The sequence below is a fragment of the Pristiophorus japonicus genome, chromosome 16, assembly GCF_044704955.1.
Source record: "Pristiophorus japonicus isolate sPriJap1 chromosome 16, sPriJap1.hap1, whole genome shotgun sequence".
NCBI lineage: Eukaryota > Metazoa > Chordata > Chondrichthyes > Pristiophoridae > Pristiophorus > Pristiophorus japonicus.
This window is the reverse complement of record NC_091992.1, coordinates 27524988-27551541: the sequence shown is the minus strand read 5'-3', so window position 1 is coordinate 27551541 and position 26554 is coordinate 27524988.

Genomic DNA, 26554 nt, shown 5'->3' with positions numbered 1-26554 from the left:
CTAAAGTGCTGCCTCAAGATTCCAGTGACGTGCGCAGTGAATATTTGGACATGCAGCTCATTATATTTGTGTGCAGCTGATGCCATGGCTGCAGAAGATAGCTTTGATGGATCAGGGGTCACCCAAAAACTTGCCTTTGTGAGTTAAATACTGGTGGACATCCTTATTATGTCGGATTTTGATAGCTGCCTGACTGTATAATGTGATGCTGATGATCACAAACAAGCTGCACATTCAGAAATTGGAATCCAATCCTTTTCATGTAGATGGACCATGTCGTGAAGTCTATAAACCCCACCGGGACTTTAGGGAATCCAGTGACTCTGGAAGATTGCACAGTTCTCTCATGCTGCTGACAGCTGTCCATGGGGATGGAGATTACATTTCCATTCAATCAGGCAAGACATCAGTCACTTCGTTTATATCTCTTTGGATAGCAATTGGGCTTCTGTTACTGATGTCGCCAGGGGTAACCTAGAATGAACCTGGGACATAAAAGATAAGGGGGGGCAAAATTGCCCCGCGCCAGGTTTGGGGCGCATCATTCGAATAAAGTGAAAATTTATCGTCCGGCACCAACGGAAGGAAAGTGATCCGGAATTCGGGTCTTTAACTTGTCTGAGCGCTATCGGAGGCGCTCTGCGCCGCCACGGGGCAAGAACGCGGCAGAAGTGGGCTGCTGTCAGTCAGTGCGGTGCTGACGCATCACAACGTCCCTCCTCTTCTCTTAAAGGGGAGGGCCGCTGCGAACTCGGCAGCTGGTTCCGTGGCAACCACTGGACCACCAGGGAGGGTTTCGGCCGGGCCAGCTGTCCGGCATCCAAGATGGGGTGCCGGGCCCCCTATTACCAAACCAGCAGCCGCCATTGTTATGCTGACTGCAAAGTTGGCCGGCAAAAAAGAAAAGCAGGCGGCCGTGGTACAAGGCCCTTTATGGGCGGCTGGGCTTTACCACCGCTTTACCACCCGCAAAGTTATCAGTGGCATCGCCCCGCGCCAACCTCGCTCCCGCGGGGCCATTTCCGCCGTGCGGCGTAAACGGGTCGGCGTGGGGCGATAAGGGCTTGGCACGCACCACGATGATGCCGTCACTATGTGTGTGCCAACCCAGGGGCGCAAATCGCAGGGCACGGTGCTTCTTGTACAACGGCCCCAAATCTCCAGGGCAATTTCTGCGGAGGCGCTATTGGCCCCTTCCCCCGCGCGATAACCTCGTTGCACCCCATTAGTGCTCTCCGGCGGAGTTAATTGGGTTATAAAAAAGGGCAATTTCAACCCCGAGGATAGTTGTAATCTTGACAGCCACCAATAGTGTCATGGGGAAGAATTTGGCTGCAAGTCAGCTTGGAGCATGTGACACAACTCTGTCATAACATCCCTTATAAGTTAAAACCTCTACAGGTCCTCCTTCTCTGACAAAGGGAGATACATGTGCCAGTAGATTCTGATGGGATGGTGCCGGTATGGATGGCAAGGGATGGGATGGGATGGGATCCAGTAGGGATGGGATGGAATGGTACCAGTAGGGATGGGATGGGATGGGATGTTACCAGAAGGGATGGAATGGGATGGTACCAGTATGGATGGGGTGGGATGGGATGGAATGGTGCCAATATGGATGGGAAGGGGGGGAATGGGATGGGATCCAGTATGGATGGGATGGGATGATACCAGTAGGGATGGGATGGGATGGGATGGTACCAGTAGGGATGGGATGGGATGGTACCAGTAGGGTTGGGATGGGATGGGATGGTACCACTAGGTGGGTACAGAATGCCTTTGGTGCTGCCTGATCTGCCTGGCCTCCTTCAGTTCGTCCTCCTCTTCTTACATAAAGCACAGATATAGGAGACTTCCATGGGGAAAATCCATTGCAGCAATATTGCTGCTATAGGGGGAAAAGAAGGCTGCAACACAATTGGCACAAAAGTACCTGAACAGTTGAGTCACAACAGCAAAAAAAACAGGAAAGAATAGTTCAGAAATGGCTTGAAAATTTGAAACACAATTTTCCAATTGGTAAAAAGCAAAAAAATACAAATGCTGAAAATCTGAAACTGAAACAGAAAATGCTGGTAACACACAGTAGGTCAGTTAACATCTCACTTGGCTCGTTAAATGGATGCCCGTCCTGAGCAACCCTTATGTTGGTGGGCAGATGATAAAAGGATGTTGGAAAATTGCATGGCCATCCAAGTCGGGTCATCATTAAAATATCCAAATTACGCTCCTGCCTATTTCAGATCAGTCACAACCAGTTTGCACCTGAAGATTAGGCATACCAATGGTAGTCCTAAGCTATTGAGAAATGTCAAACCAAAGGCCCTGGGACAGAGCTATCAATCAACCAAAATCAAGCAAACAACCAGCATTCTCCTGCATAGAATAACTGGCAAACGGAATCAGCCGGTCCAGGCAGCGGGCGGTCGAGGGGGTCGTTGAACCTGACTGCCTGCCTCTCTTCCGCTCTTACATCCGGTCCAGGGTGTCCTTGGAGATGGAGCACGCGGTGTCCACCGGTACGCTCGCGGCCTTCCGCGAGAGGTGGGCACCGGAGGGACTGGAGTGCATCATCACGCCCGGCAACCAAATTTTAATTTGATTTTACGTTTTTTAAGTTTAATTTGTCTTAATTGCCGGTGCTTTTAGTGTCCCCCTTCCCTTTTATAGGGGGCACTGGGGAAAATTGTGATTTTAGTGCCCAAAAAAAAAAAAAAAAAAAAGAAAGAAAGAAAAAAAAAACCCAAAAAAAGGGGGGGGGGAAAGAAAAAAGGGCCTTGTAAATGTCTGGAGTGTCACCCAGGTCGGGTGGCACCGTTTAATGTTTTTATGTTTTTCAGGTAAACTCAAAAGAGTTAACTGGCAAACAGGTGTTTTGACTTTGTCTGTTTTAACCAGAGCTTTGACAAAATGCAACTTAATTAGCCCCTGATATAAAGCCTCTATCCTGACTAATTTTCAGATCAAACAGTTGCCCAGCTGTTACCAGAGAAGGATGCTGACACAAAGAAATGTGCACAGAATCTCACAGGAAAATTCTTCACTTAAGTGCTTGTGCATAAACCATTATCTACACATGCTCAATTAAAAGGAGCAAAACAATATCCCCACTATTTCTCTCAGCTTTACATGTATTATCACTCCATCTCTCAACTTTTCTCTTTTTCTGTGTCGGCTGTGGCTCAGCGGGTAGCACTCTCGTCTCTGAGTCACAAGGTTATGGGTTCTAAATCCCGTTCCAGAGACTTGAGCGCATACATCTAGGCTGACACTCCAGTGCAGTGCTGAGGGAGTGCTGCACTGTCGGAGGTGTCGTCTTCCGGATGAGACGTTAAACCAAGGCCTCCGTCACCTCCCTCAGGTGGAGGCAAAAGATCCCATGGCGCTATTTCGAAGAAGAGCAGGGGAGTTATCCCTGGTATCCTGGCCAATATTTATCCTTCAATCAACATAAGAAAAAGAGATTATCTGGTCATTATCACATTGCTGTTTGTGGGAGCTTGCTGCGTGCTAATTGGCTGCCATGCTTCCCACATTACATAGAAAATACGTGCAGGAGTAGGCCATTCGGCCCTTCTAGCCTGCACCGCCATTCAATGAGTTCATGGCTGAACATGCAACTTCAGTATCCCATTCCTGCTTTCTCACCATACCCCTTGATCCCCCGAGTAGTAAGGACTTCATCTAACTCCTTTTTGAATATATTTAGTGAATTGGCCTCAACAACTTTCTGTGGTAGAGAATTCCACAGGTTCACCACTCTCTGGGTGAAGAAATTCCTCCTCATCTCGGTCCTAAATGGCATACCCCTTATCCTTAGACTGTGATCCCTGGTTCTAGACTTCCCCAACATTGGGAATATTCTTCCTGCATCGAACCTGTCTAACCCCGTCAGAATTTTAAACGTTTCTATGAGGTCCCCTCTCATTCTTCTGAACTCCAGTGAATACAAGCCCAGTTGATCCAGTCTTTCTTGATAGGTCAGTCCCGCCATCCCGGGAATCAGTCTGGTGAACCTTCGCTGCACTCCCTCAATAGCAAGAATGTCCTTCCTCAAGTTAGGAGACCAAAACTGTACACAATACCCCAGGTGTGGCCTCACCAAGGCCCTGTACAACTGTAGCAACACCTCCCTGCCCCTGTACTCAAATCCCCTCGCTATGAAGGCCAACATGCCATTTGCTTTCTTAACCGCCTGCTGTACCTGCATGCCAACCTTCAATGACTGATGTACCATGACACCCAGGTCTCTTTGCACCTCCCCTTTTCCTAATCTGTCACCATTCAGATAATAGTCTGACTCTCTGTTTTTACCACCAAAGTGGATAACCTCACATTTATCCACATTATACTTCATCTGCCATGCATTTGCCCACTCACCTAACCTATCCAAGTCGCTCTGCAGCCTCATAGCATCCTCCTCACAGCTCACACTGCCACCCAACTTAGTGTCATCCGCAAATTTGGAGATACTACATTTAATCCCCTCGTCTAAATCATTAATGTACAATGTAAACAGCTGGGGCCCCAGCACAGAACCTTGCGGTACCCCACTAGTCACTGCCTGCCATTCTGAAAAGTACCCATTTACTCCTACTCTTTGCTTCCTGTCTGACAACCAGTTCTCAATCCATGTCAGCACACTACCCCCAATCCCATGTGCTTTAACTTTACACATTAAGCTCTTGTGTGGGACCTTGTCGAAAGCCTTCTGAAAGTCCAAATATACCACATCAACTGGTTCTCCCTTGTCCACTCTACTGGAAACATCCTCAAAAAATTCCAGAAGATTTGTAAAGCATGATTTCCCTTTCACAAATCCATGCTGACTTGGACCTATCATATCACCTCTTTCCAAATGCACTGCTATGACATCCTTAATAATTGATTCCATCATTTTACCCACTACCGATGTCAGACTGACCGGTCTATAATTCCCTGTTATCTCTCTCCCTCCTTTTTTAAAAAGTGGGGTTACATTGGCTACCCTCCACTCCATGGGAACTGATCCCGAGTCAATGGAATGTTGGAAAATGACTGTCAATGCATCCACTACTTCCAAGGCCACCTCCTTAAGTACTCTGGGATGCAGTCCATCAGGCCCTGGGGATTTATCGGCCTTCAATCCCATCAATTTCCCCAACACAATTTCTCGACTAATAAGGATTTCCCTCAGTTCCTCCTCCTTACTAGACCCTCCGACCCCTTTTATATCCGGAAGGTTGTTTGTGTCCTCCTTAGTGAATACCGAACCAAAGTACTTGTTCAATTGGTCCGCCATTTCTTTGTTCCCCGTTATGACTTCCCCTGATTCTGACTGCAGGGGACCTACGTTTGTCTTTACTAACCTTTTTCTCTTTACATATCTGTAGAAACTTTTGCAATCCGTCTTAATGTTCCCTGCAAGCTTCTTCTCGTACTCCATTTTCCCTGCCCTAATCAAACCCTTTGTCCTCCTCTGCTGAGTTCTAAATTTCTCCCAGTCCCCGGGTTCGCTGCTATTTCTGGCCAATTTGTATGCCACTTCCTTGGCTTTAATACTATCCCTGATTTCCCTTGATTGCCACGGTTGAGCCACCTTCCCTTTTTTATTTTTACGCCAGTGACTACACTCCAAAAGTACTTCATCGGCTGTAAAGTTCTTTGAGATACCGGTGGTCGTGAAAGACGCTATATAAATACAAGACTTTCTTTTCAACCATGTGCTCCTGTTTGTTTTTATGTTTATGAGCGTTATAAGTGCTGGGAAATAGAATTCTTCCAGGCATTCCCAGGTCAGATGTACCTCCCTCTGCGCTTGCCAAACACTGCATGTGTGAGCAGACTGCTTAGGCAGCAAAGAAATCATTGGCTCCTGCATTATGATCATCTCAATCATATTCTCTGGTATGCTGAATAAGACAGACTGCTGTTATATTGGAATATAAAGTCTTTGGAGCCCCAGCCAGAGGATTCATTAGAGAAATGATTCCCACAACTCAATTAATAAGGGCTATTCCCATTACCATTGAGCTAAAGGCCTCTTACAAGAGGTATTTTTTTTATATAAAAGGAATTTTATGGGGCCAGAAGTGCTCCTCCGATCCCCACAAAAATCTCGCAACCAGCAGCTATCCATTCTCCCCTGCACCTCCCCGCCCCAAACAGATCTTACACAGAAACATAGAAAACAGGTGCAGGAGTAGGCCATTTGAGCCTGCACCACCATTCAATATGATCGTGGCTGATCATGCAACTTCAGTACCCCAGTCCTGCTTTCTCTCCATACCCCTTGATCCCTGTAGCCGTAAGGGCCACATCTAACTCCCTTTTGAATATATCTAACGAACTGGCCTCTGTGGTAGGGAATTCCACAGGTTACCTGCTAGCTGGCTGCATACAAAAGCCAGCTTCGCAGCGCAGCACCTGTTTGGCCTTCGCAGCTCAACAACCAACAATAACTTGTATTTATATAGCGCCTTTAACATAGTAAAGCATCCCAAGGCGCTTCGGAGGAGCGTTATAAAACAAAACTTAACACTGAGCTGCATAAGGAGGTATGAGGGCAGCTGATCAAAAGCTTGGTCAAAGAGGTTGGTTTTAACGAGCGTCTTAAAGGAGGAAAGGGAGAGAGAGAGGCGGAGAGATTTAGGCAGGGAATTCCAGAGCTTAGGGCGTAGGCAACAGGAGGCACGGCCACGGTTGACTGATTAAAATCGGGAATGCTCAAGAGGTCAGAATTAGAAGAGCGCAGATATCTCGGGGGGTTGTGGGGCTGGAGGAGATTACAGAGATAGGGAGGGGCGAGGCCATGGAGGGTTCAGAAAACAAGGATGAGAATTTTCAAATTGAAGCGTTGCTTAACTAGGAGTCAATGTAGGTCAGCGAGCACAGGGGTGATCGCAAAAAAACAATGGCTCAGAAATTGCGGTCGGAGGGGCAGGTGCCTCCGACCACAAAAATTTCTATGAAAGTACCTGGAGGCCCCGGAGGTTCGGCGACTTGCAGTCCTGGGGCTCGACGCGCAGGCCAGTGTAGTGGCCCATGTATCCCATGGATCCCGTAGGGATCTCTGGGATCACGTGGGCCGGCCCAACTTATCAGAGTAGGGGGATCCCCATTCAAACTTGTAGTAATTCCGTCTATACGGAGCTGCCATAAGTATGAATGGGAATACCCCCAAAAACACAGAAACACTGAAAATAAATTAAGAAACATATTTAAAATGAACTAAAATGCAATTTAATTAAGTATTTAAAAACATATTTTATACAAAAAAAATGTTTTAATATGTTTTAATATGACTAAGAATAAACTTACCTTCATGGACAGGATTTCTAATATATAAATGTGTGATGACATTTTATTTTTCTATTTTTTAAAACTCTTATATTTACCGGCGTAAGAATTTCAAGGACATGCGCTGGGCAGGAGTTGGGCAAATAGCCTAACTCCCTGCCGGCAGAGGCCCTTTTCATTCAGATGCAATGAATCTGTCAAGGGATTTCTTGACAGATCACAAGTTCCAGGTTAGGCGCATGCGCAGTGCATGCCTACACCTGGCACGTGCGGGGCGCATGCGCACCTCGTCTGCGCCCGTAGAGGCCGCGAATCAGGCCCAATGTGAATTGAGTCCATACCACAAAGTGGCTTGGGCCTCTTGACTGCTGCACTGGACGGGCGCAATAGATATTGCACCTATTTGGCACCCAGCCCATAAGTCTCCCTCACTGTCTTGGGATTGGTGGAAACAAACCAATGACTTATCACCATGTGGTGCGGCAAATTCAAGTATTAATGTGCCACCGACAATAAAGTGCATAAAATTACTCCACTGTAAATTTTGTTGCAGTGATAAAGGATTCAGTCAGGTGTCAGGCAATTGAGGATAGGCAGAACAGCATGGAGGGTGATATATTCGGCCGTGTCCCTCAAGCAACCTTTGTTACTATTTGATTATTGCTTTTGGCACAAGTGATCCTATTTTCCTAGCTTACAGAGCTCTGAAGAGCTTTCTATTGCCTTTGATATGTTATGCTAGTTCACAACGATTCCCTCAGTCAGGCTGACTATTGATCCTATTAGTGGTCATATCATGAAGCTGCACTGCTAACACAGAGCCTCACTGGCAGAACAGGTGGGCTGGATAATCAGAGTTACTTCTGATCATGTGTACCTATCTCTGACCTATGTTTAAAGTGCCTCGTGAAATTATCCCCACAGCATCCAGTAAATCAGATCACCTTATTATCCAGTAAAATATTTTGAGTCCTGACATTTTCAAAACTTTTGGAGAAACAATATCTGTCTCACTGTCTTTCACACACTCATGCTTACATAGAACAAGGGAGCGAGAGAAATAAACAAGGAGTGAAGTCTCACAATTTTGGGGGTACAGATTGGAATCCAAATCCATTTAAATACATTAAGAGCAAACTGAGTTTTTTCTTTAACTATTCACCTATGGTATAGTTGTGATATATTCACAGAGCACAAGACACACAGCTTCCAACATGGCAGGCAGCTCTCTCTCGGTAGCCTCCGGAATCTGCCTGGTTCTGTTTATTATTAACTCTGCAGTTGCAGTACACAATACGTCCACATCCACAGTGTGGAGCTCCAAACATTACAAGCTTACAGACATTACAATAGTCTAACCTGTTATATGCCAGTTTGTCCATATAAAGCACTGTTGTCCATTCTAATCCAATACTTCGAATAGAGTTAACTCAATCTGCTCAAACAGAAGGCATAAATGAGTTGGAGCCAATTGCATAAATCCCAGGCGTCATTATCCAATATCACTAGAAGCTTTAAATTATATATAACTTGCTTCAATCTCCATAGTAATTATTTATTTATATAAAATATATTGATTTCTATTATTAATAAAAGTTCATCAATTACCTTTATTCTTTCAGATTTGTAGAAGATATTGCATTGTTTCAGAAAACCAGCCACAGTCATTTTCTGACTGCTATCTCTCATTGCTTCAACCAACTATTGTCTCTGACCTTTCTGTATCTCCATGAGGCTCCCTCCCCCTCCATTTTCTCTCTTCCTCTGCCATTGATCTTAATTCTGGCTGAAAAATGATTCTACAAGCCTGCCCTTTGGTACTTCTCCCACATGGCCATTCTTGATGTGCAGGCCCAGACGCATGTCAACATCCACTCACCCAACGGGATCATTGTTGCTGAGTGTGCCCGCTCTTCTAAAGAAAAAGAAAGACTCACATTTATATAGCGCCTTTCACAACCTCAAGAGTTCCCAAAGTGCTTTACAGCCAATGAAGTACTTTTGAAGTGTATTTACTGTTGTAATGTAGGAAACGCGGCAGCCAACCTGCGCACAACAAGCTCACACGAGCAGTAACATGATGATCACCAAATAATTTGTTTTTGTGATGTGGATTGAGAGATAAATATTAGCCAGGACACTGAGGAGAACTCCCCTGCTCTTCTTTGAAACAGTGCCATTGGATCTTTAAGCATTGGGCAGACCAAAACCATCCATGCAGTGGATTTTTGGTTGTCTATAGCCTCAGTTAGCAGCCAGGGGGGGTGTTAATGCAAGTGTTAGAGTTAGCGACCTGGCGAGCAGCTTTTAGCATCCCGATGGAAAATTCATTAGAGGCTCACTGGGGGGGGCGGCAGAAACCTCTAGCACCTGGCTGCTGATGATCTCTCCGATCATGACATATTCCTGGTGCAACGCGCACGCTTGTGTCCCGGTCGCTAAATTCAATGCGTGCGTCTCATTGCGCGCTCACCAATAACAACGTCTGCAAAAACAGTCGGTACAGGCTTGCAGAGTCGTTAACTGGTGGCTCCTTAAAGGGATGAGAAAGCGCTTCCATCGGTGGTCACAGTCAGTGCAACGTTTACACAGAGCACGGTGCGTGAGCCTCCGAGTGCGGCAGACAGACATAACACTACAGGTTGAAAACAAGTGATTTTGAAAACTTTAATGGGTGCCTTTAAGACTCAGCTTTTGCCGGATCTGATTCGGAGTTCCGCGCAAGTGCAATGGGCTGGCAAAATGTACTGACCAAATCCTTGGTCATTGCCCCTCCAGCTCTGGTGTGCAACGGCCGATTTATTGCTCCGGTTAGCTCTTCAACCGATTCTGATCAATTTCTGGACGGGAGGCGCACACTTTTTCAAGGTGCTAAAAGTACCTCTCTGCCTGGATTACCGCCGCAACAGAGGCGCGACCGAATTTGGCCCCCATCGTCTTCAGTCCCTGCCATAGACACCGTACCTTGGCCAACAATTCCATTCCCCTCTCTGGCCACTGATTCAGATTGAACCAGACTGTTTGCAACCTTGGCGTCCTCATATCGTCTCCATCACAAAGATGGTAATATCATCCACCTCTGCCTCTATTCAGCCAAAATGCTGCTCAAACCCTCACCTATGTCTTTTACACCTCCAGCCCTGACTATTCCAAGGCTCTCCTAGTTAGCCACCCATCCTCCACCCTCTATCAGATTCAGCTCATCCAAAACCCTGCTGTCCCTATTCTATCCCATACCAAGTGACACTCATCCCATCATTATTGACATATATTGGTTGCTGATCCCTTCATAGTCTCATCCTGCCCTATCTCTGACCTATACCAGCCCTACAGCCTTGCTCAAAACTCTCTGTTCCTCCGACTCTTGCCTCATGTGCTGCCCTTCACCCCCACCCCACTTCGCCCCATCATTGGCAGCCGTGCTTTCAGCTGTCTTGGCCCTTTGCTCAAGAATTATCCCTCTGAACTTTTTTGTCACCTTTAGGACCCTCTTTCAAGCCATATATCTGAACAAGCTTTTGTCCTACCCTGCTGATATCATCACTTTTGACTCGTCATCCATTTTCGGCTGATTTTGTCTCTGTGAAGCACCTTGGGAAGTTTTTCTACATTAAAGGCACCATATAAATGCAAGTTATTGTTATTACTGGTGTTGTTGTAAACCTACTACTCAATTCAATACTTCAATGCATTTGATCTTTTCCGAGCTGAAAGACACAGCTATAACCTGAAGCAGACAAAGGCTGCAAAAGTAATGTTTGAAATGCCAAATGCCTATTTGATTAACCATTCATCTCCATTTATTGTGTTACTCTGCCCGGGAGTTAGCAATAAAGTACAAAATCAATATCAGTCAGTGAAAATCAATACAGTGGAATGATTTTTTTTTTAAAAAGCAAAGTGAAAACTATGAAATACAGAATGTAAGCCTTTTAAGCTCAAATCAAATAATTTTTGAAGGTGTGTAAAACTGACAGCTCAAGAAGTAAACGTTGTGGTATTCCCAGCCATCCAATGATTTTATGACTTAAAATAGCTGGACTTCAATGTCAGACTGTATTGTGTGTGAGTGCCTAGTGTTAACAAGTAGGAAGATTTCAAATCAATGCTGGATTCACCTTACCTTTACATTGTTCATCGTGCTGCTGACACGATTTCACGGAGACACATCAATAATCAAACTTTACTATTGGTGTGTTCACATTGTACAATACCATGGCAGCGAAATCCTGCACCTTAGCGCCGGAGGTTAAGGCCGGTTTGGAGAAAAAATGGCAACTGCCTTGCTTCCGCCTACCTCCGACGCGTCCCACGCTGTTCGCCATCTTGTTGAGGGTGATAGCACAGGCGGGACGTGTGCACACTGGCAGTATGCAGACGAGGCAGGTCGTGACGTCAGTCAGCATGTAACGCTGATTTGACACACGAACTGCCATTTTGGACATTGGTGCTTCAGTCAATGTACTCTCCTAAACCCCCCACCAGTGCTATTTAAAGGGATACGTCCAACTTGCAGGTAAGTTGATTATTTCTCTAATACTGGCTCTTGCAGAGTTTATCTGAATACCATCTTGCTGGAAGACATTTCTAGCATTGTTGAAGTGCGCTGGATGCTGAGAAGGCGTTGGCTGCTACTGGAAGGCCTCTGACTACACCACTTGCTCCCAGTCTGGTTGTAGTCCTCCCTCGCTCTGCAGTATGACAGGGAGATGGAGCAGAGGCAGCAAACAAGACAAGCTGCTCACAGAGTGAGGAGGAGGAGGGGGAGAAGGGCTCTCCGCAGAAGGCCTTACACACCTACGGTCTTCAGGGAGCCCTTCTCCTACCTGCACCTAAGCCAGGAGCAGTGTGTTCAGGGTTTCGCTTCACCAAGGAGGTCGTCACAGAACTCTACCACCTCTTGGAACCAGACCTGCAGCCTCAGAGCAGGCCGATGAAAGCTCTGCCAGTGACCCTCAATGTGGCCCTGATTCTTTTTACGCCAGCGGATCCTTCCAGGCTGGAACAAGTGACATAGCAAACATCTCACAGTTTGCCGTCCATCGCTACATTCGAGAGGTCACAGAGGCTCTGCACTCCAGGAGAAGGGACTTCATTGTCTTCTCTCTAAACAGAGAGAAGCAAGAGGAGCACGCATGTGGCTTTGCCAGGACATCGGGCTTCACCATAGTTGCAGGGGCCCATCGACTACACACACGTGGCTTTGCGGGCGCTGCATATTGGTGATGAGATGTACTATAACTGTAAAGGGTACGGCTCACTTAATGTGCAATTGATGTACAACCACGCCTAGCATATCTTGATGGTAAATGGCCAGTATCATAGCAGCAGGCAACATGCCTTCATACTGCGCCAGTGATCTTCCAGCCACCACTTTGAACCAAAGGGGGTCTATAGGTGACAAAGGTTATCCGCTGTATACCTGACTGATGACTCCCCTCCGGAATTCCACCACTCGTGGCCAGCAATCAGATAATGAGAACCATGCTGCCACGAGAAACGCCATCGAGCAGACCATTGGGGTGCTGAAGCAACAGTTCTGCTGCCTTGACCGCTCGGGAGGAGCCCTTCAGTACACACCGAAGCGGCTGTCACAATTCGTTGTGGCCATCGTGAGGACGCAGTCCTTGCCACCACGGGTTACGCGATCACCTCAGGAGGTGGGTAAGGATGTGGGCAGATCACACATCTTGTTAGGGGTTCCGCTTGGTCTGCAGGAGGAATGGGAGAAGGACATGAGGCCAGATAGAGCAGCATCAGCTGCTGCAGGAGAGAGAGAGAGAGAGAGAGAGAGAGACAGGGGGGACAGGAGGGCAAGGTGGACTCCTTCTCCCTGCGGGTACAGGACATATCTCCTCCACTGGACCTACTCCACCAGGACCTCCAGTGCCTGTGTCCGAGAACCTGCGTGCCCTCTCCCTCGGTCCCCGAGCCGTCCTGAAACGTGCCGTTGTATGCCAGCCAGCGCACTGCACATCTTCAGCGGGAGTGGGTGCGTGGAGCCCATACATACTGCTCGAATCAGCACTTGTGTGCTAAACCTGCAGGTGTCTGTTTTAACAGCTCCAGGCAAGTTAACATGATGGTAATCAGTAATTAGAATCAAAACTGCCTGCTCAAACCAAACGTTCAAACAGGCGTGTTTTATTAGCACAGCTTTATTAGTGCCTGTATTCTCCACTTCACCAACATATCCCCCAAGTTTATTTTAACAGAGTGACTCCTGGCAACGACCGGAAGCTGCGCAGAAGTGTACTGCGCATTAATCTGGAACCGGAAGCTTTCCACAGCGCATTTTAAATTTGTAAAAAAGCTTCCAGTGAAGTCAGGAGGAGTGTTCCCCCGACTCCACAGTCGTCACGATCGGTCACCACTCCAATTCAACCTGGTGCAGGAGAGGTGTGCAATTCTAAATTAGTTGAAGATTAGCTTGTGATGGAATTTTAAGGTACATGACACACCCACCTCTGCCTGGAGACTCGTATCTCATACTGATTGGATATTTAACACACCGCATGAAAATAAAATGAAACCTGGAAATATTATATTAGGAAATGTTGGTTCAGTAATTAGTAAGGCAATTGCATGGCTAAATTAAATGAACACTTACTTAATTGGGTTTTGCTTATAGTGAATCAATTATGCAAATATAAATCACACTTTCATAGTGCAATTATAATTTGTATTATTTGATATTTTGGAAACCTAAATAGATTCAGGACTTTTAAATGGAAGCTTATCCTAGGATTATGTGTTTGAGGCTCAGTTTCATATTTAACGTCAAATATTTATTTACTCAACAACATTTAATTTCCTATAAAACTAAAGTTTATGCAATATTTAAATACCGCTCCAATATTTGAAATATTTTTCTTAACTCTTGGACACGATACAAGAAAATACATAATCTGATCAGTGATCGGGCTCAGACTTACTGCACTGCCACTCGTAACTCATTCTTTGGGCATTAAAACTGTGGAACTCATTATTCGCTCAAATATCCTTTCCCTTCCAATTTAAAAAGATTTTAAAACCCGTTTGTCATCACATAATTATTACTTAATTTTTCTGACCTTTTCACTTTTAGTTTCTAAATAAAAAGTGCATATGTTTCTGATACTTCGAACAATTTCTTCCTCATATCCATTGATTGTTCAATATTTTTCAGAATACCCGATACATTACTACATTATGGGGAAATTAAACTAATAATCACAGATGGCAGTCATTTTAATAATTGTCTGATTAACGACCACTTGCTTGTAGTTAACAGTTTTACCGATTTTACTCAGAAATTCGCTGGAATTCTGTCGTAATGATTAAAACTCAACTCTGGTAATTGAAAATAATAGTTTTCCGTGGAATGTATAGAAAGCAATTAATTTGAATGAACACTACCATGAATAACTATTGAGATTTTCAGTGTTAGTTTTGAGTGTTTGCAGCCTGAATTGAGTATTTTTTCAATTTTCATGGTTCTCTTTGTGAGTCATAGAATAGAACAGGTGTGGCCACGAGAGACATACAGTGAAATATGTGGGCAGTGATTTTTTTAGTGGTTCAAAATTTCAGTAAATCAGAAAAACTGCACCTTACAGCACTGTGCAAGTACTTTCACCACACGGACTACAAGAAGGCGGCTTGCCACCACCTTCTCAACAACAACAACTTTTATTTATATAGCGCCTTTAACGTAGTGCAACGTCCCAAGGTGCTTCACAGGCGTATTATGAGATTAAAAATTTGACACCTAGCCAGAAAAGCAGAAATTAGCCCAGGTGACCAAAAGCTTGGTCAAAGAGGTATGTTTTAAGGAGCATCTTGAAGGAGGAATGAGAGGTAGAGAGGTGGAGAGGTTCAGGTAGGGAGTTCCAGAGCTTGGGGCCTAGGCAGTAGGAGGCACGGCCACCAATGGTTGAACGATTAGGGATGGCAATAAATGCTGGCCTTCCCAGCAATGCCCACATCCCAGGAATGAATAAAACAGAAGATGAGGAGCAATGTTATCAGTTTTTTAATTGCTTCGCTGATCTAGGATAATGGGAAATTGCGGGTTACAATCAAGGAATTCTGCGTCTGATTCAGCAGCTACAGATTTCCATCTACTCCGATTACATTCTAAAATAATGCTGGAAATGCACAGCAGGTCACCTGGCATCTGACATCTTGAGTGGGACCCGTCATCAGGACTAGGACACGACTGAAGAAATAAGCATACCACCATTAGTATAATGATAATAACTTGTATTTATATAGCGCCTTTAACATAGTAAAACATCTCAAGGTGCTTCACAACAATTTTACAACACGTTAGATATTGACCATTGAGGGAAAGAGAGAAAAAGCGGGAGCAGGAAGTGTAAAAAGAGGTTAAAGGCTCAGGTCCGAAGCGACAGCTAAAATGCACGTGCAGATAGACTCAGGCGAAAAAATGTTTTAAAAATAAATTCAAATTACACTGTAAATAATACAATAAGGAGTATACAATGTAAAATCAGTATAATAAAGATTAATTATAATTAAACAAAATTAAATAATATATACCATAATTATAAATTAAGTTAAAATGAGAAAATCAGCAATTGAATCAAATTAAATCAGTTATTTGCTGTCTTTAAGATTCATTCCCTGTCCAGTGATTCAATTAATCTGGAAGAACCAATCAGTGTCCTCCATCCTTGTGATGTCATAATTTTATTACGTTTTATTTGTATGGTAAATCCCACTGTGTTCTAAAGGGTAAAACCTCTCCCTCTCACAAATCTTAGTATGGATAGACAGCAATATTGATTCTGATTGCTCTTACACTAAAGTTAGCAAATGGAGAAGCTACCATCCTAGAAAGCTACAGTGTAAGATAGTAGATAGTAGAGTGAGCATCTCAGTGAACTTGTCCTTCTCTTTCAGATACTGACTGGGCTCTTGTACAATTCCAGCACTTTCTAGTTCTCGTTCATATTTTCACTGTCAGTGATTGAGCACATGAACAAAATCTTTTCTCGGCACCAGTTTGACTTGCATAATACATTCCAATTGGATAATTTCCTGATAATTATCACATAATAAACTTGCTGTGATTTCGGTAATAATTTTTAAAACTTTGGCCCGAATGTCACCATGCTTGAACACCAGGGACCACACTAGCCATTGGCATCCACATTGAGAGCTGCTGTCAATGACATAAGTAACAACAGCAGCAACTTGTAGTTATATATCACCTTTAACATAGTAGAACATGCCAAGCGCTTCACAGAAGTATTATAACATTTTTAAAAATTGACACCGAGCCACATAAGGAGAAATGAGGACAGATGACTAAAAGCTTGGTCAAAGAGGTAGGTTTTAAGGTGTGTATTAAAGGAGGAAAGAGAGGTGGAGAGGCGGAGAGGTTTAGGGCGGGAGTTCCAGAGTTTGGGGCCGAGGCAACAGAAGGCACGGCCGCCGATGGTTGAGCGATTATAATCAAGGATGCTCAAGATGGCAGAATTAGAGGAGTGCAGATATCTTGAGGGGTTGTGGTGCTGGAGGAGATTACAGAGAAGTAGGCCTTGATATGTATTGGACTTGAATAGTGTTAATTGAATACTTGAGCATCCCTTAATGGGAGTAACATGATGTGAAAATAAACTCAAGGGTCTCCTCTTGATACTGGTTAATATATGCAAAGAAGAATGTTCCAGAATGAACTAAATAAAAATAGCTATTTCATTGCCACAGTTCAATAGATATAATGGGCCTAAAATTCAATCACCCCACAAGGAAAGAGCGAGGGGAAAAAATAAAGTTGCATTAATATAGAACTTTATCAAAAACATACCAAAGTGTTTAACAATGAATTATCTTGAATTGCAGGCACTGTTCCTATGCAGTTGAATATGGCACCCATTCTCCACATTACAAGGTCCTACAAACAGCAATGGGATGAATGACTTGTTTTTGTTGGTGGTGATTGAGGGAGGAATATTAGTCAAGAGAACTCCTTGCTTTTTTGTGAATAATGCCAGAGGGTCTTTACCTTCCAAATGAACTAACAGAGCGGGCAGGGGGAAGCTTGGTTTAAAGCCTGCGGCCTAAAATGGCTTTGCAAGGGCTGGTGGAAACATTTGACAATACCCCTATTGGCTGCACTCCCCGCCTCCACACCCTCTACCCCACCCACAAAGTGTAATGTTGTAGGAACCCATATCTATGAAGCCTGCTAATATCTGATCACCTACATGGTGGGGGAAGCAGCAGGTTTTTCTGTTTAAAAAATGATATGTCCTCTGGCATGAATTCAAGACTGTAATCTCAGCTCAGGATTATAAACCTCTCAAGCTTTGCTTTAATGGCTTATGATATCATCTGCACCTTTTTTCTGAAATTGACGACCTGTAATCACTCCAAGTATCACTCTTTCCTCGAACAAATTTAGGCTAAAAGTATATTGTCAAATATTATGTGAATACATTTATGAGATCATGAAATTACAGCACAAAATAAGAATGCAGAAGTCCACAATGAAGTACATTAATGCTGAGAGAAAGAAAGATGAACTTCACAGGGAATAATTGTTCCATCAGACAAATCTATTTTAATGTGGGTAAACAAAGTCATCCTACCTAACTATTTAGTAGAATCTCGTCATCTATTGTGCAAATCAGGACGGGAAAAATGTCACCGTGAGAGATGTCTAAAACCAATCTCTCATTAATATATTAAAATCTTTGAGTTGGTAGCACCCCCAAGTACATTGAATTCAATGGGAAATGCTGTAACAGGAATCGTACGGACTGTTATTCTTACCTTTTCCAGAGGTGGCGCTGCAACATCTTAAAGCAATATGCCAGAGGCACTGAGGCCAATTAGTGTAATTATGCTACAGCTATCCTGGCTGCAATCAGCTAACTCATCACAGGCCAGAGTCTGGGTCTTTTGCGGTCTTTATGGTTCAGCTATTCACTACTTCTTAACCAGCTGAGCCACTGGAAAGCCACATGTTCAGTGTGTAATAGTGTAGCTTTCTTCATAATCTTGTACCTTTCCATGTCATTCCTTCTCTTTTTATTTCTTACCTGAAGACCTGTCCAGTCAAGCATTTAATGGTTCAGTATGAGACATATGATTGTGACAAAAATGAAGCATTATTGTTCAATACTTAGCTAGATATTAGCTTCTTTAATTCTGTCACATTACATAAGGAGTTAAAATATAAAATATAGCATCGCTTGCAAAAGCAAGTTCCAGCTCAATAGTTACAATTTGTTTGCGATGATACTGTTGCTTCTGTGGAAAATAATAATTCAAGAGAGGGGCCAAGCCACTCAAATTAACTCATTTTGTGTGATTTATTCAAATATGTCTTTGATTAGCAGCCCACTTTGAACTGAACAGTTAGTTCAATTCACAAAACTCCAGGGGCTGGATTTTCTGTTCGTTGCTGCCTCTGTTTTTGCCCCGGAGGAGCGGTAAAAGACGGCGGAAAGCATTTCTGGGCAGGCAGCCAGCTTTCAGTATCCCGCTGGGACATTCGGTGCCGGGTTTGCTGGGACGTGGAACAGTACCGGCCAGGAGAGGCGAGTCGGTGTGCAACGCCCCTGGTTGCGACACCGGCTGGAAATTTAAAACTCACCCGACCTTTAGCGCACTGCAGTGCCCCCTAGTGGGACCGCCCATGAGAGCTGACGCTTCGAGCTGTAGCGGCCACAGTGAGGGAAGGAATGGCGACCTCAGGTACACGTGATTGTTTTACATTTTTTTAATTTTGTGATTCATGTGGCAGGAGTAAAGTATTGGGAATGCTGCTGGTGGGGTTTTTTCAGATTTTTTTTCACGGAAGCCTCTGTTAGGGCGCTCGGAGGCCGGCTCTTTAGCTCGGGATTTTCAGTTGCTCAGCCGGCCTAGTGCCCTAAAAGAGGTGCAGAATGCCTCCTTTAGTGCTGCACTCCACACTCAAGGCCCAGCTGGTGAATGTTGCGGCTGGAGATGCAAACCGTTTCCCGATGCAAAGTTTACCGCCCCGCCCGGGTTAACACCGCAACAGAGGCGCGACCGAATTTCTCCCCTAGCACTTTTCAAATCAATGAATATGATCAGGCGTTTCAAAGACAGGCCCTGCGATTGGATTCTTTGAAGAGAATGGGCGAGCCAGTTAACTTCTATAGTTAGTGAGAACAGGATTAAAGAGCCACTGCATAAAAAAAGTTACGGTGGTATAGTTTTAGATTGGTACATTTTTATTATTTTCCACCATGCGAGCAGTTGTGAAGTTTAACAGCTACTGTAAAAATTCATTGCTCCTGTTGATTTGTTCCATTACTGTTTAATAAATTTGTTTTTGAGATAAATCTCAAAGCGAGGTTACTCTATTGCCTCTGAAGGATCCCGTCAAGGCATAAGGTGAAACCAATAGCTGAAGTAATCGTTAAAAAAATTACATGGAAACTGTATCCATTGCCTCACATAAGATTGATTCTTCCTAATCATAGCTCTTTATAAGATCAGGCCCCTGAGATCTGGGTCCCGAGGCTCCCCAGTTGAAGGTGGTTGTTCCTTTACTCCCGCCACCTACTCAATTCCCGCTAACAGTTACCTAAATATCAAGGCCAATTCTTGAGGATGCTGAGATGAGGTTTGACCTGACCTGACGAGATTATAAAGAATAAAAGAACCCACAAAGGTAAGTTATAATAAGAGAAAGAATGCACATTTATATAACACCTTTCATGTCGGCTCAACACGCTTTGCAGCCAATTAAGTACTTTTTTTTGAAGTGTGGTGATTGCTTTAATGTTGGAACTGTGGCAGCCAATTTGCGCACAGCCAGCACTCACAAACAGCAATAAATAATGACCAGATAATCTGTTTTAATGATGCTGATCAAGGGATAAATATTGTCAAGGACACCAGGGAGAACTCCCCGGGCCTCTTTGAATAGTGCTATGGGATCTTTTACGTTCATCTGAGTGAGCAGTCGGGACCTCAGTATAACGTCTCATCCAAAAGACGGCACCTCTGGCAGTGCAGCACTTCCTCAGCACTGCACTGAAGTGTCAGCCTGGATTATGTACTCAAGACCCTGGAGTGGGATTTGAACCCACAACCTTCAGAGATAAGAGTGATGCCACTAGGCTAAGGCTGGCACCCTGGGAGATGCATGGAACCAGCGAGATGAACTTCATTTGGGTTGAGTGGCCTTTTCTTGTCCTTGGATTCTCGTATTCCTCTTCATATTAATTGTTAATTTCGCACTCTTTTTCTTTTTCTTTTCCCTTTCTATTTTTCTATCTCTCTCCTTCACAGCTCACCCGCAGTTGTAACCTGCACCTGGATGAATTAATAGTTCATTCCAAGGAATTTCTCTCTCCCTTGGCTCAGTATTGAAATAATTGTTGTCTGAGCATCAACAAATCACCCCCTCCAATCGAAGAAAATGTTCCATTATTGATCAACCATGAGACAAGGTTGACACTTGTGCCTCCTGTCACCTTGTTGCTGCAGAAATCTCCCGTACTCTCACTCTCTTCAGAGTGTTCCACATGCCATGGAAACATCCTGCAACATGTCGCAGATACATATCAAGCGGACTTCTTCAGCTTCTCCATCGTCTCAACCACATGCATGGAAACTGTATCATTGCCTTACATGAGGTTGATTCGTCCCCATCATGACTCTATAGAAGAGCAGGCCCCTTGAGATAAGGATCCCTAGGCTGCCCAGTCGAAGGTCGTAATTTCTTCACCCTTCCCATCTACCCGATTCTAGCACCAAGTTGAAAGAATGAACTACAGATGTGTATATGATTCTTTCCTGATTTGGGTTTACATACTGTTATGTCTTTAGATGCTCTGATAAAGACTCCACGAGGCAGTGTTTTGTACTTGAACTGTAGTGACCTTAGTCCTTTATTGATAACTCCAGAGTGAGGATCACACCTGGTGGCCTGTCTTTTATACTAGGCCAGGCACACCTGCACAGGTAACCTGCAAGTCTCCCACTGCAGTGCCCTCTGGTGGCACACCTTGTAATAGTGCAACCAGTAACCTTGTAGGATACATGGCATATACGTAGTTGTAGATTTACATCTCACGTACTTTATATGGATATGATAGTGTCATGGTTATGTTGTGTGGGAGTATAATGTGGGAAAATGTGAGGTTATCCACTTTGGCAGAAATAATAGAAAAGCAAATTATAATTTAAATGGAGAAAAATTGCAAAGACCTGGTGGTCCTTGTGCATGAAACACAAAATATTAGTATGCAGGTTCAGCAAGTAATTAGGAAAGCAAATGGAATGTTGGCCTTTATTGCAAGGGGGATGGAGTATAAAAGCAGAGAAGTCCTGCTACAACTGTACAGGGTATTGGTGAGGCCACACCTGGAGTACTGCGTACAGTTTTGGTCTCCGTATTTAAGGAAGGATATGCTTGCATTGGAGGCTGTTCAGAGAAGGTTCACTCGGTTGATTCCGGAGATAAGGGGGTTGACTTATGAGGATAGGTTGAGTAGGTTGGGCCTATAAACATTGGAGTTTCGAAGAATGAGAGGTGATCTTATTGAAACTCATAAGATAATGAGGGACTCGACAAGATGAATGCAGAGAGGATATTTCCACTCATAGGGGAAACTAAAACTAGGGGACTTTGGGCTAGGTTTTCCTCGTTTTTTGCATGCTTAACGGCCACTTAACATCCATTTTACCGCTGAAATGACGTATAACACCCATATATTGCCCATTTAGCCACAAAATGGAAACTAGCGGGCATTTTTCGGAAACTTACCGCTGAGTGTTACTTCCCCATGTGCATAACGCCAGGAAAAAATAATACCGCCCACCCACTTTTTTGGGGCGGAATCATCAGAATGGGCAAAATCAACGCCCATAATATCGCCCAGCGTTACTTTCCGCATGGAATTAATGCCGGGTTTCAATAATACCGCCCGCCCAATTTTTTGTCGTAAAGAGCACATTTGGCGAAACTAATGCCCAGGAGATTGCCCACCATCACTTTCACCACCTCACACACATATCGCCCACATTATCGCTCGCCCAGAAAAAGTGGAACTGTTCTGAACTAAAGCCAGCGGTGCGGCTGCCATTTTTAAAATCGCAGGTCACTTCATTCAAAAGGCTGCTTCAACTTCAGGGGAGTTTGCATTGACTCTGGAGTTCTTCTCAGATGAAGTGACCATCTCAACAGACATATTTTCAGACTCTGGACTATTGGGGGTTTACCTAGGTGTATTTTAGTGAGGAAATGATTGCTTCTGATCAATCGCTATTATACTTTCATTGCAATGGGGCCAGCCATTTCTCAGCCTGCATCGATTGATACGCAGATGCTGCAGAGTGCAGATGGCTCAATGTGTGATGCACTTCATTATGTCCCCAATTTAAGACATGCAAGAATGAAGAGGCAAGCCAGACTTTACGTACCCCGCATGTACAGGGAAAAGAGGTCTTACCTCAACGTGTCCGACCACACCTGTCTTCGGAGACTGCGCTTGCACAAGGTGGTGATCAATGAAATATGTGAGCTCATCAGGCCACATATGCAGGCTGCCATCAGGACAACAGTTTCGGTCGAGGTCAAAGTCACCGCGGCACTGTCTTTTTACACATCCGGTTCCTTTCGGGTCTCCGTGGTCGAGATTTGACCTCTGTCTCACCATGCAACCCATCGCTGCATTAGATAGGTCACGGAGGCCCTGTACGCACGAAGGATGGATTTTATCAGCTCCCTGTGATATATTCACAGAGCACAAACACACACCTCTCCTAACATGGCAGGCAGCTCTCTCAGAAGCCTCCGGAAATCTGCCTGATTCTGTTTAATTATTAACTGTGCAATTGCAGTACACAATGCGTCCACATCCATAGTGTGGAGCTACAAACATTACGAGCTTACAGACATTAAACTTCCCCCTCCTTAATGAAGAAATTATTACAACAAACATCAAACATAACCTTCATGTTTATACATAACACAGGATATAAACTTATTTTTTTTCCATATTTACAAATTTAACTTTACCACTGGTTTTCTGTTTCGAAGAGGATACCTTCGCTCTCGAACAGAACCTTCCAAACGATTTCACATTCATTCGAGGCTCATCCTGAGCAACGTTTTCCTCCACGGAATTTCCTTGATTTTCATTTGAACTCACTCTAACTTCAGGCTCTTTGTTTTCCTGACTCGGACTCAGACTTTCATTCTGATTCTCTCCTGGATTTGTTTCCAGTACATTGGATTTAGGATTTGCTACTGGTATATCAAAACTATCTGATGAGTCAGAATAATTGAATCATTCCCACCTTCAACTCCTTCCATGTCTGTAGGTAAAATATGATCAATATGAACAAACCTAACCTGTCCATTATCAAACATCTTTATCAAATATATGCGAGGACCACATATCTTCACCACTCTTCCGGGTAACCACTTTAACCATTTATGGTGATGGTTCTTCATTCTCACCTTCTGGTTTAATTTCACACTTCTCTCTTTTACTCTACCTCTCTCATGATTCTCTTTCTGTCTTAATTGTGTCTCTTCTACGGACTGTGCCAAGTTTGGCTTTAACAACGAGAATCTGGTGCGTGGCTGTCGTTTGAGAAACAACTCTGCTGGTGTTCTACCAGTAGTTGTATGAGGAATATTTCGATATGTAATCAAAAAATTAGCCAATTTGTGATCCAATGACAAGTGTCGTTTCCTTGGATTTGGATCTAACATTTGGTTTATGAGGGCATGTTTTACAATTTGTACGGTGCACTTTGCTGCACCATTCGAAACAGGATGGTATGGTGGAACCTTGGTATGTTTCACACCATTTTTGTTCGTGAATTGTGCAAATTCTTCTGAACGAAATTGTGGTCCATTGTCCGAAACAATTTCTTCAAGGAGGCCAAATGAAGAAAGTAATTTTCGTAAAATGTCCAATGTTTTACTTGTTGTTATTTTCCACATTGGAAACACCTCAACCTACTTCGAATGGCTATCAATCACAATGAACAATTGTTGACTTCTAACTCAACAAAATCAATATGTAGCCTTTGTCACACCCTGGGAGGCCATTTCCATGGCTGTAATGGTACTGGTGGTGGTTGCTTGCTTACCGATTGACATGTCGTACACTGACTCACGATGTACTCTATATCTTTATCAAGACCTGGCCACCATAAATAACTGCGTGCAAAACTCTTGGTCAAGCACATTCTGAGGTGCTGGTCATGGAGGTCTCCTAATAATTTGGACCTGAATTTATTTGGTATAACCACTCTTGCACCCCACATGATACAATCTTTATCGACTGATAATTCATTCCTATGAATGAAGAATGGATGTGTATCTTTTTCTGTTACCTGGTTTGGCCATCCATTTGCAATATAATCATACACCTTTGACATCACTGGATCACGTTTGGTTGCTCTACCAATCTCTTCAGCTGTGATTGGCAGTTCATCAATGTATGAAAAATAAAACACTTCTTCCCTATCGGGTGTAACCTGTGATGGGGAAGGCAATCTAGACATTGCATCAGCATTACTGTGATCAGCTAATCATCTGTATTCAATATCATATTGTTGCTACAGTTGTACAGGGCCTTGGTGAGGCCATACCTGGAGTATTGTGTACAGTTTTGGTCTCCTAACTTGAGGAAGGACATACTTGCTGTTGAGGGAATGCAGCGAAGATTCACCAGACTGATTCCCGGGATGGTGGGACTGACCTATCAAGAAAGACTGAATCAACTGGGCTTGTATTCACTGGAGTTCAGAAGAGTGAGAGGGGACCTCATAGAAACGTTTAAAATTCTGACGGGTTTGGACAGGTTGGATGCAGGAAGAATGTTCCCAATGTTGGGGAAGTCCAGAACCAGGGGTCACAGTCTAAGGATAAGGGGTAAGCCATTTAGGACCGAGATAAGGAGAAACTTCTTCACCCAGAGAGTGGTGAACCTGTGGAATTCTCTACCACAGGAAGTAGTTGAGGCCAATTCACTAAATATATTCAAAAGGGAGTTAGATGAAGTCCTTACTACTCGGGGGATCAAGGGGTATGGCGTGAAAGCAGGAAGTGGGTACTGAAGTTTCATGTTCAGCCATGAACTCGTTGAATGGCGGTGCAGGCTAGAAGGGCTGAATGGCCTGCTCCTGCACCTATTTTCTATGTTTCTATGTTTCTATATGCATATGCTGACAAAATCAAAGCCCATCTCTGCAGCTAATGCTGGAACTGGGGACTTTGAATGGAGGATTGTTGTTATGGGCTTATGGTCCATAACGATGGTAAACTTCTGACCATACAAATATTTGTAAAACTTCTTGACCCCAAAAATTAATGCCAAAGCTTCCCTTTCAATTTGCGCATAATTACTCTCACTGGCACTGAGAGTGCGTGAAGCAAAAACAATTGGTCTCTCCTCCCCACTACTTGATACATGAGAGATCACTGCCCTAACTCCATATGGAGAGGCATCACATGCTAGCTTAATCTCCTTAGATATGTCATAGTGAACTAACATGGTGCTCTCTACCAATTTGCTTTTACACTCCTTGAATGCTGTATTGCATTCTTTTGACCACTTCCAATGGACCTGTTTTTTCAAAAGTTCATTCAGTGGATGTAATACTGTAGCTACATTTGGTAGGAACTTCCCATAATAGTTCAAAAGACCCAAGAATGAACGAAGTTCAATGACATTCCTGGGAGTGGGTGCATTTCTAATTGCATCCAATTTTTCCATCTTTATCTACTCTGTACCCTAAGTACTCCACTGAGTTTTTAAATAAGTCACACTTACGAGCAGACACTCGTACTCTGTGCTTCTCTAGCCGTTTGAGGACTTCATTCAATATCTTATTATGAATTTGCCTATTTGATGCTGAAATTAATATGTCATCCAAATAACATACTACCCCTTCAATACCTTGCAAAATCTGGTTCATCACCCCTTGGAATATGGCAGGGGTGGAAGGCACTCCAACCGGTAGCCTATTAAATTGATATAGGCCTAGATGAGTATTTATAGTCAAACATGACTTAGACTCCTCATCTAGTTCAAGCTGTAAGTAGGCATTCGTAAGATCCAGTTTTGAGAAGATCTGACCACCTGTCAGTGTTCTGAACAAATCTTCTATATTCGGCAATGTATTGGGGACATTACCCTCTGGAACCTGGTTTACGGTTACTTTATAATCACCACACAATCTTACCTTACCATCGGACTTACATACAACAACAATGGGTGTCGCCCAATTACATCGATCTATCTTACAAATAATGTTCTCA